Genomic DNA, 16,761 nt, shown 5'->3' on the forward strand with positions numbered 1-16,761 from the left:
ACCCTTCTTGCTTTCAGCAATCTCAGAAACGCTTCAGACACCTCACACCTACATGCTTCTAGGGGGGGACCTTAACCTTGTCATGGACACGGCCAAGGATAGATCGGGGCACCGTTACGGAGACACGGGGGCGATTTCGCAGAAAGGCACTACTTGGCTGCATGATAGGGACATCTCAGACCTTTGGAGGCACGCTCACCCGCTTGCAACGCAGTACACATTCTACTCACACGTACACCACACCTACGCCCGCATAGACCACTTCTTGGGCTCATCGACCCTCATTCCCCACATCACCACAGTGGAGATTGTCCCGGCTGCCCTCTCCGACCATCAGGCAGTGGAACTGACGCTTCAAGTACCCTGCACGCCACGCACTCCGGGGTCGTGGAGACTTAACGAAACCCTCTTACAAAAACCGGCGGTCACCCGCCAACTTCATAAGTGCATCTCGGACTACCTGGCCACCAATGATACCCCTGAGGTGTCGATGCCGTCCTTATGGGGAGCTTTGAAAGCTGTAGTTAGAGGGGAGTTGATAGCGATATCAGCTGCAGACGCCGCACTTCGCAAAGAAAAGAGGGGCGACCTCTCCGACAAAGTTGCGGAGCTGGAGAGAGCTCACAGCCGTACCGGAGCCCCGAGAATTTGGCGCCAACTTAAGGCCGCCAGGGCTCAGCTGGCTAGCCTCGATACCGACAGGGCAAAATTTGCTGCTCTTCGCCTCCGCCACACGTACTACGTGGGGGGCAACCGCACCGGCCGGCTCCTGGCCAGTGCCTTGAAGGCCAAACTCCAACGCTCCAAAATCACGACGCTGCTAGACGATGCCGGCGAGGCAGTTACTGAGGACGCACAGATTGCCTCGGCCTTTCGCTCCTACTACGCCTCTCTATATAGCACAGATACGGCGTCGCCGACAGCCATTGACGCTTACTTGCAAACGGCCAACATTACGCCGTTATGTTCAACGAGCGTGGAAACCCTTGGTGCCCCCATTCGCCCCGACGAGATCCTCGCTGCCATTGCACGCCTCCGTCCGCTTAAATCCCCGGGCCCTGACGGCTTCTCGTCGGGCTTTTATAAGTCCTTCGGCCATGTCTTAGCGCCTATCCTCGCCAGGCTCTTTAATTCCTTTGAGGGGCCAAGCTCCATCCCGCCCGATATGCTTGCAGCCGACATTGTGGTCCTGCCTAAACCGGGCAAGCCCCCAACGCACTGCTCCGCATTCCGCCCCATCTCCTTACTCAATCTGGATCTGAAGCTGTTCACGGGGGTACTAGCGGCTCGCCTAGGCCCCTGCCTCCCGGGCATCCTCGAACCGGACCAATCGGGCTTTGTCCCGAACCGCCAGTGCAGTGACAATACTAAAAGACTCCTGCACCTCGTAGACAAAGCTCATTTTCAGGTTTCCGACTCTGCCCTAGTAGCCATCGATGCGGAGAAGGCTTTCGACCGTGTCGATTGGACCTACCTGCAGGCTGTGCTGCAACGCTACCGCCTGGGCGACCGATTCCAGGCCTGGATCGCGAGCTGCTACTACCGTCCCTTGGCCCGTGTCCGGCTGGGCGGCCTCAAATCCGACCCTTTCGAGATACAGAGGGGAACTCGCCAGGGCTGTCCCCTCTCACCACTCCTATTTGCCCTATACATAGAGCCCTTGGCGCAGAAGATCCGCGATAATCCCCACATTTTAGGAATGTCTTTCGGCAACGAACCCCACGTGGTGGGATTGTACGCGGACGACATAATCGCCGCGTTGGACCGTCCCTCTAGCTCCATACCAGCGCTTTTGACGGAGCTGGACCAATTCGGCAGGGTGTCGGGTTTCAAGGTCAACCAGGGGAAATCCCTGATACTACCCCTTGGCAGCCATGCTCTTTCCAACAGCCCACCGGCCACCTTCGGTTGCCAACTGCGGTCCGCCACCCGTCTGCCATACCTGGGGATTACTCTGACCTCCTCCACGGTCTCGACGGTTACTCACAACTACTCTACCTTATCATCCCAAATCCGGGCTGACCTCGCGCGTTGGTCGAAGCAACCCCTCTCCTTACTTGGGAGGATCGCGGCGGTAAAGATGTCGGTCCTACCCAAAATACTATACATCTTTCAGACCCTCCCGGTGTCACCGCCAAAGGGGACGCTAGCTGACCTCCAACATGCTCTTCACCAATTTGTGTGGGGGGGGAAACGCGCCAGACTACATCGTCAAGTGGCGCACAGGACCGTGGACGAGGGCGGCCTCGGGATCCCAAACTTGCTGCAGTATTTCCAGGCCTCGCAACTTCGGTATCTGGTGGAATGGTACCGGCCCGAATCGGAGAAGAGATGGCTCTTTCAGGACAGGGCCATGGCACAGACCTCCCTGTGGAAGATACCGTTCCTTGCTCGCCGGCATAGGCCGCGTTATCTCCTCCGTTCCCGTATTACTCGGACCACTATGGCGACCTGGGACATGGTGGCAGTCAAACGGGGCCTCACGACCTTCCCGTCCCCACTTACTCCACTCTTTGACAACCCCGCATTCCCACCCGGCACGGACACTCGAGCTTTCTTGCAATGGCGTGATACACCGTGCCGATCGGCCGGGCACCTCTTTAACACGGAGGGGTTCCTTCCTCTCGCCGAGCTCTCGCGAGACTATGGAGTGGACAATCCTCACATGTATCAATATTTCCAGATCCGCCACTGGCTCTTGAGCCCGGACGTTGCCCCTCTGGTGGGCCGGCAAATGACACCGTTCGAACGCTGGCTTGTGTCCAAAGACTCAGATAAACATCTTATCTCAGATCTCTATCGGATGCTCTCCCCTACTGCCGACCCTGCTAAAACCGCTGGGCAGCGGCGCTGGGAAGCGGAATTTGGAAGACCTCTTTCCACGATCGAATGGAACCACATATACTACAGGGCCGCCCACACTACCCGCAACACCAAAGCCAGGGAATCGGCGATAAAATTGGCTGTATATTGGCACCTTACCCCAGCGAGACTCAACCAAAGCAACCCGACCCGTAGCGCGCTGTGTTGGAGAGGATGTGGCAGCCGGGGTACACTGACTCACCTCCTATGGGACTGTCCCGCCTTGCAGGAGTATTGGAGGGTCGTCCTAGACGATATTGACTCCACATTCGATACTGAGATCCCACGTTTCCCAGCATACACACTCCTAGGGCTTCCAAACGCACTTACATTCCCCCTAAGATCAGCTCGCGGCAAACAAATGGGCATCGCCATGCAGGCAGCGTCGCAGCACATCTTGTCGCTATGGGGCTCTACTACCCCACCCACCCACACTGGCTGGTTACACAAACTGTGGTTCACCTTGGGCATGGAACGGATTCAGGCCACACTAACACATACCACTGACGCATTCCGCACCACTTGGCAGCCACTCCTAGCGTTACTCTCTAGGGAATTCCACGAAATCACCTGCCCGAAGTACCTTCGTATCCTACGACTTACGGACTGCATGATAGACCGAACGCAAACAGAGGCACCCTGATACATTTAGTCTTGCAATACCTCACAAGACTACTATGGAAGACTGGCGTACTGGTGGGGTGGGGGGGTGTTGCTTTGGGGTGTTAGGGGGGGGGGCGGGTTCTTAAGGCTGGCTTGTTTACTTGTTGCCCCGACTAAGGGCGTCTTTCGACCTCCGGGCACTACCTTTACATCTGAGCATGCTCACCCTGCTCATCTAACGCCTATTAAGAGAAGACGTGTCTGTCTGTCTCGCTCGCTTAACCTGCTTGTTGATTGTGCTTAGCTATGCCATGCCTTTCTTTTTCTGTTCTGAAAACTTCAATAAACATACTTTGAAATTAAAATTCAACATATGATTAATTACAAGCAGAGAAAAACATTTCTTAAAAAGTTGTGGCATATATGTATTTATTCAACAATTTTACAGTTATGTCTCAATAGCAAAGACTGAGACATAACTGTGAAATTGTTGAATAAATACATATATGCCACAACTTTTTAAGAAAATATTTTCTCTGCTTGTAATTAATCATGTAAATAATCATATGTTGAATTTTGTAAAATCCTTTGATTGATATGAGATTGTGAGCTGTAATCAAACAGTTGATATATCCATAATAGGCCTTGGAGGTACTCTTTAGAAAATTGGAGGTTCTGATCACTGTGAGATTGGTATTATTGCAAAAAATAGGTCATTTACGGGCATCTGTGAGTATTTGAGACCACTTTTGTGGCTCCCGTAGGGACCTTTGCGTCTTTTTTACTTAATGTGATGCACACAAGCTTCCTACGGAAACTAATTAACAATTTGCAAATATGCCAAAATATGATGGGCTTGAGCGTGCAAAATTATGATTATGCCAAAACAACCCTGAAAGCACTCTGCTGTTTCCCAGTAGCTGTTAGAATACAATTTAGGACACCCTACCTTATCTATAATGCCTATTGGAACAAAGGCCCAAAATATCAGCAAAACTGGCCCCATATTTAATTTACAAGGAGAAACCTGTGACTCTGCTTCACAAAACATGATCCCAAAATCCATACAAGTGGTAGTAATGGGTCCCAAACTGTGGAACACCCTGGACCTCCAAGTCAGAGATTACACCAAACTATCTCAGATTCAGGTAACTTCTTAAAACCGAACTCTGCAAGATGTTATGCTGTACTTGTACATGAGATTGTGGAGGAACCTGTTTAGAAGAATCCACGTTGGTTGCCATTGGAGCCGAATGGGACCTGGTGATTGATTTGGAAGTTTTTCCAAAGTCCGCATGGTTGACCTTAGATTTTGGCAAATCCCCCCCTTTCCGTCTTCTCTTGGCAGGCGGAGGTCGATGAATTATTGCCTCCACAAGTTTCCTTGGTTTAGTTTGGGCACATTTAACCTGAGCTGCAGTCCTGGTGGATGACACAGCATCTGGGAGTACCAGACTGTGGGGGCTGGTAAGATTTAGTTGCTCAGGTACCTGTCCCAAGGGTGTTGGTGTACAGTCTCTCAACAGGAATGGGAAGCTTTCCAGAATTGAGGGATCTTCAATAGTTGGGGTACAACTGATAGTGAGGATAGAAGTCTCCAATAAGGGTTCAGCAGGAACCTTGTTCTTCGCGCTTTCGACAGAACGCCTACGCTCTGCCCTGCGCTCTGCTAGACTTTTTTCCTTATCTAAATCAGTTCCCTGTTTGGTAAAGTAGTTGTCAAGGGGACCGTTAATGTTGCTCCCTACCTTATCAGCAGCAGACTGCACCAAAGTCTCAGCCATAAGGGAGTCCAAAAGGATCGCCGAGATGTAAATAGAAGGGATATGGCCCTGCCCGGCCTCAGTCGGTCTCGGAGGGCCTCAGAGGGCCTGCTCTTTGCCCGCGTTCGCGCAGATGGGCGGGGTTATGTAGAAGGAGGAGTGAGCGGGAAGAGGCAGCAGGTGTGCGCGCTGGTCCGGCGCAATTACCTGTGGGCCTCGCAGTCCCGCTCGCGCTATAGTAGTCCTCTCCTCTCACCAGATTCAGAAAACCAGGAATGGAGCACGCCGGCTCCCGCTGATACCCACAGATTCCAAGGCGATTAAGACAGAAGAATAAAGGGCACGTCCTGCTTTGGTAAAAAACGACTTCGAGCGGCTCCCGCGGAGCGGGGGCCGCGAGTCGTATTTGAACACTCAGAGGCTTCAGGGAGGAGCGAGCGGGAAGAGGCAGCAGGTGTGCGCGCTGGTCCGGCGCAATTACCTGTGGGCCTCGCAGTCCCGCTCGCGCTGTAGTAGTCCTCTCCTCTCACCAGATTCAGAAAACCAGGAATGGAGCACGCCGGCTCCCGCTGATACCCACAGATTCCAAGGCGATTAAGACAGAAGAATAAAGGGCACGTCCTGCTTTGGTAAAAAACGACGTCGAGCGGCTCCCACGGAGCGGGGGCCGCGAGTCGTATTTGAACACTCAGAGGCTTCAGGGAGGAGCGAGCGGGAAGAGGCAGCAGGTGTGCGCGCTGGTCCGGCGCAATTACCTGTGGGCCTCGCAGTCCCGCTCGCGCTGTAGTAGTCCTCTCCTCTCACCAGATTCAGAAAACCAGGAATGGAGCACGCCGGCTCCCGCTGATACCCACAGATTCCAAGGCGATTAAGACAGAAGAATAAAGGGCACGTCCTGCTTTGGTAAAAAACGACTTCGAGCGGCTCCCGCGGAGCGGGGGCCGCGAGTCGTATTTGAACACTCAGAGGCTTCAGGGAGGAGCGAGCGGGAAGAGGCAGCAGGTGTGCGCGCTGGTCCGGCGCAATTACCTGTGGGCCTCGCAGTCCCGCTCGCGCTGTAGTAGTCCTCTCCTCTCACCAGATTCAGAAAACCAGGAATGGAGCACGCCGGCTCCCGCTGATACCCACAGATTCCAAGGCGATTAAGACAGAAGAATAAAGGGCACGTCCTGCTTTGGTAAAAAACGACTTCGAGCGGCATGTTATGCCCCACTCCACCTGTGCTCTTTGTGTGGCTTGGGCGGTGGGTTTCTGGACGCCAGCATGCAGAAATGCGACTCCCGAGGCCTTTCCTGCCTTTACACATCAGCGAATTCCTAAGAGTGCCACATATAATCCAAAAGTCTCAAATCATACCAGACCTCACCAGATTATGCCCCCACTCTTGGCCTCCTTTTAACAGGGCCCCAGATTACCTTCCCACCTTTTTTTAACTCCCTCTCCCTGTTCTCCAAATACATTGCCAATATCTTGCTAGAACTGAAGCACACCCAGCTATGGAGCCTTGCTTTGAGTTTCCCTTCCTGTGAGGAGGGCTTTGTTCCTGCTCCCTGTAGAAAACTTACCTGTAGGTGAGAGTTGTCCTTGTTCGAGTTTGGAGACTCAGCAGCTCTTCAGAGCATCTCCTCCTACTGAAAGACAAAGAGAACTCCAACAGCTGGAGATGCACACCAACTGGCAGATCATTGCACTGAACCTGAGGGTTCTGACCATAAGTAAACTGTATAATTTCTATTAAACAATACACAGTAAAAGACTTTAGTGATAGATTACAAGACCTGATAACAGATTGCAAGACTTTGTAAACAGATCGCAGGCAACGTTCAGAGATAGAACAATAGGAATAAGGAACATTATTTTTATAACTTTGCTCACAGAACTGGATGCTTGCTTAGAGGCAAGACTTGTAGGTGCAATCCGAGCATTGCTGAGTGTTGGTGAACTCAGCAACTTCAGTGTACAAAAACATTAAGCATTGCTCATTGAAGTGGACAAACTCCTCAAGAACTAGGTGGGCTGCGTAACAGTAGAAAGCCGGAGGATCTTTGTCTACACTTCCCTATTTCCCCAAGCCCCTTTCCACTTGGGGTCAATCACCAATGCCCATGCATGTTGTGTATTGAGAGTTGTTCCAAAAGGGCAGTGGAGGAATATCTTCGCTCATGCAGATTCCATTTCAGGTGAGTGACACAAGAAATCATATGCCTGAATCCATTCTTATTGGTATTGATGGAGCAAGGTCTCGGAAAGAAAAGACTTGCTCGGAGCAATCCGCTTGTTTAACTTACTAACAAGTTGTTAATTAAGTTCCGTGAAATTAATACGCATTTACATGAACACTTTTGGGTTAGCAAATCTTGCATATGTGTGTACTAACGCACATAACAATGAAGAAAGACTAATACCGCTTTAAACGGGGAAACTGTTGTGTACATGCGTCAACTACATCTACGTAGTATGACGAGGTAATACTTGGAGGGATATTCTAGCGCATGAGCAGAAGCTATTGATTGATTGTGGGTTTCTAAAGCGCTAAAATCGACTCCCGAAGGAGTATCTCTGCGCTGTAGACCGCTGGGGAACCCGTCCTGGCTTTCCCTGTGAGATGGTCCCTACTGGGTATCTCCAAGGTGAAACCAGGCATCCCCGGCGTATGTGGGGGGCCGTTGTGGAGATGAGGCATGCTAATGCCCAGAGTTGCCGAGTATGATCCCTGGTTAGAGTAGGCACTGAGGCGAGAATTATCAAGTCCGCTAACCCTGATCCTCGACCCTGCCGCATCGGGAATAGAACCCTGGTCCCGGGCCGTCCTCTGCTTCCGGGTCTGCCGCCTCTAACCAGTGAGCCACACCACTCCACTAACATAGCGGCTTGAAGACTCGCATGCATGGCACCTGCTTACTTGAAATTAGAGCAAGCTATTATACTAATGCTAATGTGGGGATAAGTCTAATAAATACATTGGGATAGAGAAGAGGTGGGTGGTATACAGTGCAACCACTTATTTTGAGAAATTAACATCTGTCTTTTGACTTTTATCATTAGTTCATATTTGGGCCTTTTCCGCATAACTGAATAAACTGAATGACGCGAAGCCTGCGCATGCTCACTGAGGAAAGTCATGAAGGTCAATGACACAACAGTTGAAAGAAAGCCAAGAACGAATGCAATAGCCTGGGAACAGATGGTGAATAGTTCAGCAGTGAAATGTTCTATTCATTGTAATGTTTTAATGTTATCATATGGATACATGTAGTGTATGAGAATATAATTTATGAATAAAAATTAAGGGGCTGGGTTTACGAACAATGGTTTTACTGAATTTAGTGCCATGTAAGCATGGTGTGATGGAGATCCCCCTTTGCCGGACCAATCAGTTTTCGTATTTTACGATATTGAAACATTAAGGGGTGCAACATGCAGAACGAAAGGTATAATTAAGATAGCTTTAGTTAGTTAGTCAGATGGAGACTTGCCAAATGCAGATCGGAGGGTGCTGGATTTTGGGAGAGATGCTGATGCTGTGAGATGCTGATGAAGAACTGATTACAGAACCTGAAGCAGAAATTTCAATCCTAATTTAATTGGGTTAGATTTGAAGATCGCGGAAGAATCTCGAGGAGGAAGAGAGTGTCAGAGAGGGGTGTGGCGCAACCGTCGGTATCTTAGTGAGGGTAAATATCCTGTCCTGATTCCTCTCCTGAAGTCTTTGTCTCCAGAATCTATCTCAGGGGACCCCCACCTGCCCGTTGGCCAGGGGGTTGGTCTTCCACACCATCCTTGGTAAATATATTTTTCTGTAATTTTCTAATGATTTTGATCTTTTGTCTCTGTCCTCTCCCTTTCCGGCATCAATCATTGCTTGTGTATTGTGTTTTATTGTTTGAATTTTTCTCTCCCATGAATGATGGTGACAGCACTGTATTGAGATTGTTCACATGCAACTAAAACTTTAAGATAAAGTTTTGAAAACTTCTTGAGTCAGTGGTGATTTTTTTAAGGTATAGAAAGGTTAGTTAGTTAATTATCGCCATCAACTAGTTTCAACTAATGGTCCATTGACCAGAGGAAACAACGTGTTTATCTGCAAAGGGTTAGTTGAGAATTGAACAGAGGTGTTGAATAAACTAATTCTAAGCAGTTTGTGATTTTTTTTATAAAGCTTGAACCCCCCTGCGGTTTAACCACTGTGTGTTTTATGGGCCCAGGTGAGCATGTGGTGGTGGAGTATCTGTTGTTGGTGGACCGCTGGATCAGTTTTCTGGTAGCAGAGCTATGGTTATTATTCACTAGTTTGGTGATAAGTATTGATTATTAATTAGCGATTTATGTTTAACAAAAAAGTTAGCGTCTTGTTTTATGTTGTCTAGAAGCACAGGTACAGTGGATGCTTAGGCATCCCGGGAATGGAATTTTAAATAGCTGGTGGTGACAGAAGCCATACTGCAGAAGGTTACTCGTCTGTTGTCGTAATACTGAGAAGCTATGGAGGGCAGGCAGGGTTACATTAGGACCTATATCGTGTAAAACTAGAGTGCGAATGATAGCAAAGGATGTTACCGGAGGGACCTAACCCTTATCTCCCAAAAGGGGTATCGCTGAAGTAGAGACGGGTAGTCCCCAAGCTTGAACGAAGAATAAACAGTGGTGTTACTTGCAGTAGAAAAAAGTACTTATTTACTTTGGAGCAAGTTGAATCTATTATTTATTAATTGGAGAAGACAGAGTAGCGCTGCTTTTATGTTGTTACTAACATTTTTTTATTAAGAAAAAATGAAAGAAATACGTTTTTGTATTACCTTGGGAAGGGAGGGTCAGTCGCAGGAGTTATACTGACATCACAGAGAGCCACGCTGGGATTGGTCAAAGCAGCGGGTGTGAGAAGGGATCAGATTGTAAAGGGAGGGTCAATAGTGAGGAACAATACTGATGTCACACAAAGGCCGCGCTAGTATTGGCTAGACGAGCAGCGCAAACCTGAGCTTTGCTTGGTTGCTAGATAGAAGCTTTGCAGGATTGGTTAAAAGAAAACTGTATGTTGGATTCTGATTTGATATTTGGTGTGAGTCGCGCTGAAATAGTACGAGACATAGGTAACAGAACTCGAGGGTTTACGGAAGACGCTTTCATATATCGTTCGTCTAGAAAGTATGGAGAAAAGAGGAAGATGTTGTTAATAAAGAAAATTAAGACGCCTGCTTCATTTATGATGCTGGAAAGAGCATATCATACTTGTGTATGGTTGGAGAATTGGCTAGAGTATACCAAAGGTGAAGGTGTTCTAGCTTTACCTAAACATGGTACGTTTAATGGGATAATTCTTCAGAATTTGAGAATCAGAATGAATGATTTAGAGCCAAGACCTAGGTTAACTCAGTATGAGGCTTTGGAAGATTGGGAAACTGAGGCATTCGAACAAGAGAAATTCAGAAGTGGAAAGAGATTTAGAGGATTTTTACTTAGATATCCATATGAGTCACATGAGGATCAGATGAAACAATGGAGAAAAGATATGGTATCAGAAGGTTTGTATCCAGTGTTAATGGCTGGAGAGCAGTTTGAAGGCAAGTGTAAGGAGAAGACAAACACATTAATATGTCAGGGTATGGAGAATCAGATGATGAGTTATTGGAGGATATTTTAATTAAAAACCCTCCACCGTACGAAGAGGTACCTAGCAGGCTCACCCCGAGTGCTCCAGTAGTGGGAACACCATTGGTTCCACAGATTCTTCACTATACATCAAGCGCTAGAGTTTTCCAAGATAGCGAGAGAGAAGTTTGGAACAAAACTTGAGAAGAATTAGTCCAGAAAATAAGTCAGTTGAATTTGAATACTGTAGCTTTGACATTACCAGTGACAATTGGTCCCATGATCCCATTCTATGGAGATAAAAAGAATAGTCTGGAACCACAAACAGTAACAGTTCCCTTAAGTAATTTTAGAAAACAAATAGTGATGTCAGATGATCATGTTAGTGAGAGCGATTCGGTTATTTAATTAATGGATCTTCCAATTATGGAACCCTTAACTGAAACTCCAAAGAGAGTTAAACCTGAAAAGGCAAACGAAAAAGTGACTACAAGCCTTAGTGGAGTGGGAGGCTCAACTATGGTTACTCCTGAAGATTTAGAGAGATGGGCGCAGGGCAAAGAAAATGAAATTCGCAACCAAAGGTTTTAGATATTAGCAGGATGCAAGTGGATTTGGAAGAAATGCTAGCTGGTAATGTAAGAACAGAAAGATTGAACATTTATAGTGAAGAAGATTTGTTGTTTTTGTGTAAAAGCATAACTAGAAGAGCAACGTTTTTTCATGAGAAGTTAACAGAGGTTGCTTCAGAGATTGGAATAGAAAATCGGGAGACATTGATAAATTGAGAACTAGATGGACAAAGAAGAAAGAGGAAGCACAAGCTAAAGAAGCATTGTCTGCATTTCCAATGAGAGAATCAGTAAAGGTTGAAAGGGTATGTCCGATGAGTGAGGTACGTGGCGGTGGATATGTTTATGTTCCATGGAGCAGACAGGATATTTTGTCATTTAGAAATGATTTTCCAAGGTTGAGAGAGAAACCTGTTGAATGGTACAAGCAAGTAAAGGTTTCAAAGGTATTGTTGAAAGATTTGGATGGCTTATTTGATATTGTAGTTTCTGCTGATTTATGGACGGAGTGTAAGATTACGGTTTATTGACCGAGGAAGAGTATGCAAGAGATTCCAAAACAGGAGCCCTGTCAGAAGAAGTGATGAAGAAGTATCACCAAGTGATTACTTTCTTAAAACGGGAAATCCTTCCTAAAGAAACATACTGGGTGAAAATAGACAGAACGACACAAGAACCTAAGGAGTCGATGCATGCTTATTTTGAGAGGTTGTTACATGTGTTTAAGCAGTATAGTGGCTTTGAAAATATTGGTGATAAGGATATGGGACATTTTGTATATCAGTTTGTGTATGGTTTGAAACCGGAGATTAGTCAGATGATTCAGCAGCACATGGTGTGCTGGCAGAGCAAAACGATTGAAGAGATATTGAAATATGCAAAGTATTGCAGCGACAACATTGAGACAAAACATAGAAAGTTACAAGAGAAAATGATGTGGGCACAAGTGAAGTTGGCAGAACAGCAAGAAACGAATTTAGTTGCTCAAGCTGAAAATCAGATAAAAGAGCAGAGCCAGAGTGAACAAGTGCCGAATGATAGTAAAGGAAGAGCACGAATGAGTAAAAAGGAAGCAAGGAAGAAATTTCCTTGTCATGTGTGTGGAAAGCATGGACAATGGAAGAACGAGTGAAAGACTATTCAGAATAATAATGGGGCAAATCAAAATTTAAATCCACAGATGCAGAATGAAGTGGTTGTGAACCAGCAACAGCAACAACAGGTAGTTACTCCACAATATCAGGTGCCACAAGCTCCTATACCAAACCATGTTAACATTCAAAAATACAGTGTGAACACTGGATTTCAAGGAGAAATTGGTAAGAAAAACCCTGTGGTTTCACAATATTTTTTACAGAATGATGAAGATGACTCAGACTATGTGCAATGACGGTGCCTGAGGGGGGAGGAAGAGGAGTGCGTGTTTGGCGCACCCTTGCCGGTAGATCAGACAGGTCCATTTATTGATGGGAAAGTTGAAGGTAGTAATATCACTTTTCTATTGGACACTGGTGCTACCAGATCTACTGTGAGAACAGCAGACATATCAAACCTACCCGTCTCGGGAGAGACTATCCAAGTTATAGGAGTATCAAACAAGCAGATTAGAGCCCCAGTTACAAGACCAATAGAAGTGCATATTGGAAATTTTAACGACATGCATCGGTTTGTGGTGTGCGATTTAAGTCCAGTGAATTTTCTAGGTAGACTTATTGTGCAGGATGAACTGCACAATCTATTGTACTCCTGATGGCTGTGCTTTCCAAACACCTGATGAGGACATTGTTTACAAGATGTTGCTAGCTACGGAAGGGACAGAAGGGGATGAGATGTTTTCATTAATGACTGAAAATGATTTGCCTGGAGATTTGAAAAGCACAGTAAATCCAGAGGTGTGGAATTTTTTCAGGAAAAGAGACAGGGTTAATGACAAAAGTTGTTCCAGTGAAAATAGTGGTGAAAGAAGGTGCAGGTCATCCAAACAGAAAGACGTACAAAATGAGTGCAGAAGTGAAAGCAGGAGTTGCTCCAGTGATTGAAAAAATGTTTGAGCAAGGAATTTTGAAAGAAACAGTAGGGAGTCCTTGTAATTCGCCAATCATGGGACTTAAAAAGCAAGTACAGAATAGTGCAAGATTTGCAAAAGATTAATAAGATTGTAGTGCCTTGTTGTCCAGTAGTACCAAATCCAGCAGTGATCTTTTATCAGATACCTTGGAATTCAAGTTGGTATACAGTGATTGATTTGTGTCAAACATTATTTTCTATATCTTTGCACCCGGATAGCCAGTATTTATTTGCCTTCCGGTTTGAAGATCGTGCGTTGGCATGGTGCCGAGTTCCTCAAGGGTACACAGAGAGTCTCTTGATTTTTAATCAGATCTTGAAAAAGTGTCTAGAGTCATTGATAATGCCCAGAAAATCTATTTTGATTCAGTATATTGATGGCCTATTGGTGGCATCAAAGACATGAGAAGATTGTGTCACTGACACAATTGCATTGCTGAACCATTTGGCCGAAGGAGGACACAAAGTGTCTCCAGAGAAATTACAGTTTTGTCAACAACAAGTTAAGTATTTAGGGCATAAAATGGAAAGAGGAGTTAGAAAAGTGACCCCCGAAAGAATACAAATAATCAAACAGATGCAATTACCTCAAACGCAAAAGGAGTTGAGAATTTTTCTGGGAATGGTTGGTTATTGTAGGCAGTGGATCAATGGATTCTCCCTGCTGGCAAAGCCATTGATATAACTGACTCAAAAAAGAGCAAAGGATCCGATTGAATAGGATGATATATGTTTGGAAGCATTTGTAAAGTTGCAAAATTGTCTGTGTGAGGCGCCAGCCTTGGGAATGCCAGATTAAACAAAAGAATTACCATTATTCTGTTGTGAAAGAGAGAGTTGTGCACTTTGAGTTTTGACTCAGAGACATGGACTGAGCCGTATTTCTCTGCCACTTTGGATCCAGTGACTTCAGCTTTACCTGGCTACTTCAAAGCAGTAGATGCTACTTGTGTGAGTCTGGAGCAAAGTGAATCAATTGTGATGGGACATCCAATTAAGGTTTATGTGCCATACTCAGTTGCGATTCTTTTAACAAGAACTCAAACGCAACACCTCACCCCATGTCTGCTGACTAAGTATGAAAGAGTGATTTTGGGAGCAGAGAATGTGACAGTGATAAGGTGCACAATGATGAATCCTGCCACCTTGTTACCAGAGCCACGTTGTGAAGAAGTGAAAGATTAAGCAGATCATGATTGTTTGGATGTGACTGAGATGTGTACAAAACCTCGCCCCGATATAAAAGAAGTTCCTTTGACGGAATCAGATCATGTATTGTTTGTGGATGGGTCATGTTTGAGAACAGAAAAAGGAGGTCTAAGTGCTGCTTATGCTGTATGTAAAATTTCAGGAGTTATTGAAGCATTCTGTTTAAGTGGTGTCTAGTCTGCACAAGTAGCGAAGTTGGTGGCCTTAACAAAGGCATGTAAAATTGGGAAGAATTGGAGAGTAACAATATTTATGGACAGACAGTACGGGTTTGGGGTTGTACACGACTTTGGCCAGCTCTGCATGCAGGTAAAAATGTGAAAGAATTGCTGGAAGCATTGCAATTTACAAAAGAAATAGCAGTAGTCAAATGTGCTGCACACCAGTCAGGAAATGACTATGTGACAGCGGGCAATAGATATGCCGACCAAATTGCTCAATATTGTGCAAGAAACAAATCAGCAATCAATAAGAAAATGGAAAATGTTGAAACTAGCTGCCAACTGATGTTTTTCCCAGCATTAGAAACATGGGATGAGGTCAGACAATTGCAGGAAGAGGCTGAAGAGAGAGAGAAAGAAATCTGGATAAGGTCAGGTTGTACAAAAAGGACAGAAGATGAAGTGTGGGTGTACTTAGATGGCAGACCAGTCATGCCAGACTGCCTGATTTCCCAAATGGCAAGAGTATACCATGGAGCAACGAATATAGGCAGGGATTCAATTATCAGACTTTTAAGACATAATTGGTATAATCTGAAGTTTAGGGTAGCCGCAGAGAGCCTTTGCCAACTATGCTTAATTTGTCAGCAGCAAAATCCAGGCAGGAAGACAGTGGTTAGTTGTGGTAAAATTGGAAAGGCAGAAGAGTCATTCACTAGGCTACAATCAAATGTTATCGAGTTGCCACCATGTAATGGACTGAAATATGTTTTGGTCATAGTGTGTTTGTTTTCAAGGTGGGTGGAGGCATACCCCACTGGAAGAAATGACAGTTTGACAGTTGCAAAATTATTGCTGAGGGAGCTGATACCGAGATTCAGATTTCCAGTGACTTAGGAATCAGATAGAGGACCTCATTTTAATAATGAGATAATCAGATTAATCTGTGCTGCATTTAACATTGAATAAAAATTGCACTGTGCTTATCGTCCAGAGGCTTCTGGAGTAGTTGAATAGCTTAATGGCACAATTAAATCAAAATTAGGGAAGGTGTGTGCATCAACAATGCTGAAATGGCCAGATGCAATACCACTGACAGAAAACCAGGATTGAGTCCACACAAAATCCTGATGGGAAGGGCAATGAGACAAGCATTCATTCCTGGAAATAAATTAATGAATATAACTGATGATCTGGTATTAGAATATTGCAAAGGATTGGCTGATCTAGTGCATTTTGTCTCTCATCAGGTTGGAGAAGACGCAGTTGCAAAGCAGCTAAGTCAAGGGCATGATTTGAATCCTGGAGATTGGTGTGTTAGTGAAGAAGCACGCCTCATCTCTACACCAACATCTGCGTTGCCAGGTTCCATGATGCCACATGCCTACAAAAGAGCAGAAAGTCAGCACTTCCCCAGCTGAGCCCTTGCCTTCGCGCAGGCTGGAAGCAGAATGCAGGATACATAGTTTTCGGGGTCTCTAACCCGGCTCCCACTTTCTTCTCTCAGTCCATTGAATTCCTCTCCACAAACCTCCTACCTTTTTTACCTATGTGTGTTCTGATTGGCTTAATCTTTGACTCCATCCTTCTTCCTCCCTAGCATTAGGCGTGCTCCCACGTATGATGTCCCTAGGTATACATTCACTATGGTCTTGTCCAGATATCTATGGATCACTATGGACAGTAATAAGAATACCCATATTGTGATGAAAGAGGCTAGCTCCTTGCTTATCCTATTACCACTGCCATCTGTACTGTAGGACCAGAGGGGACGCTCTTGCTCCTTATATGGTTGTTTTCTCCAATCACCTCCCTGACGGCGGCTATTAACATGTTGGCAGATGTCTTTGGGGGAGGCTTGGAGTGAGCTATTGTACGCTCTTCACCTGGTTTGCTTCTACCTTCCCATTGGCAGAAGTTGACATTACTCTC

This window comes from Lissotriton helveticus, chromosome 1_1, assembly GCF_964261635.1.
Source record: "Lissotriton helveticus chromosome 1_1, aLisHel1.1, whole genome shotgun sequence".
Lineage (NCBI taxonomy): Eukaryota > Metazoa > Chordata > Amphibia > Caudata > Salamandridae > Lissotriton > Lissotriton helveticus.